This window comes from Rhodamnia argentea, chromosome 3 (genome assembly GCF_020921035.1).
Source record: "Rhodamnia argentea isolate NSW1041297 chromosome 3, ASM2092103v1, whole genome shotgun sequence".
NCBI lineage: Eukaryota > Viridiplantae > Streptophyta > Magnoliopsida > Myrtales > Myrtaceae > Rhodamnia > Rhodamnia argentea.
The window spans coordinates 22,946,124-22,947,506 of record NC_063152.1 but is presented as its reverse complement, the minus strand read 5'-3'; positions in this window follow the sequence as shown (position 1 = coordinate 22,947,506).

Sequence of the window (1,383 nt, the reverse complement as noted above, 5' to 3'; positions counted from 1 at the left end):
GACATGGCAACTCGGATGAGCTGGAAGAGCAGCCCCTGCTCGTCTCCAAAAACCAGGCCTTCCAATTGTCAATCTCGTTCATCACAGAGCTTACAATCCGAGAAGTTGTAAGTGTGGGACGTGGGAATAGACAAGCGGGCAACGATGATCAGCTCGCCCAGCTGCCGCAAGGCTTGACCTCGCTAGATCACCGCGAATTTGATTTCCCACTATGAGTGTGAATAAGGCACACAACACGAATTCGAGTTAATGATAACACCATCCGTTCCGAACAGGGTAAGAGCTCTTTGGCGTGGACGAAGAAAAAAAACTCTAGTGTCCTTGTCTGGATGCAACTAATTGGAATCCGGAAGAAGAAACCAACCGGTCGACGAACTTCTGTAGTGACTTGCGGATGTGGGAAACGTGTGTTTGGATCAGATTTGGACAGTTTCCTGGAAAGTTTCCGGTGGTCCAACAACGTGGGAAACTAGAAATCTTTTTTAGTTCAGGCTTCCGTACTTGCAAGAGGATTCGTGCAATTTGGGTCTGTCCTCTCGAGGGGGGATTCCAGATTGGAACTCATAGGGAATAGTCAAACCCATTGAGAACTCGACCCTAGACCTCCGTTTATTTCGCGGAGAATAAATTGTGCAGGAGATATCTTTTTTAACACGATCGATCGATTGGTTCGCTTGAAATAACCAGTCAAAATAAAATGTCCCGATTATTGACAATAATTCATGTCTAAATATTTTCATGGATGATGAAATTCATCTTTGGTCGTTCATTTCGGTAAGCAATATAAACAATCACTTTTAGGAAAATATTTTCTAAACTTATTCATTTTCCACGAAACGAAAGAAGGCTGAAGTCTCCCAAGCAGCATGTCGATTCATGTATGACCGCACAGTTCATAAGACCGACCGGGTATTCCAAAAGCCTTTGGCAACCGGCCTTTGGGCCCTACATTGAAATATATAAAACAAACAAAACTCCCTGACCCAAGATTATCCTATTTTTCACCTATTCCTCAAACTTCTCGAAAGGAATCTTACGGTAAAAAAACGAATGTACATAGTATTGCTTGTCGAGATTAGAATAATCCAATGCTCATATCGACAACCCGCGAAACTTCCCTTGAAAAAGTTACTCGACGCCTCGCCAAATGCTCGAAAGCGACGAACCGGCAGGTGAGTGGGTATTAGATTCACTCACATCACATGCAATAAAGTTTTCTTTTTTTCCTGACGTCAGGCCGTTTTCGTGAAATTGCTCATCCACGTCAGCAGATCGCGCTGGTGGGGCCCGTGGGAACTTCGCTGTCCGAGCAACAGTGGATTCCTTACTTTTAAGAATGACGTCTTCTGCCCCATTCGTTTTCTCACTCCCGCACTCGCAAAC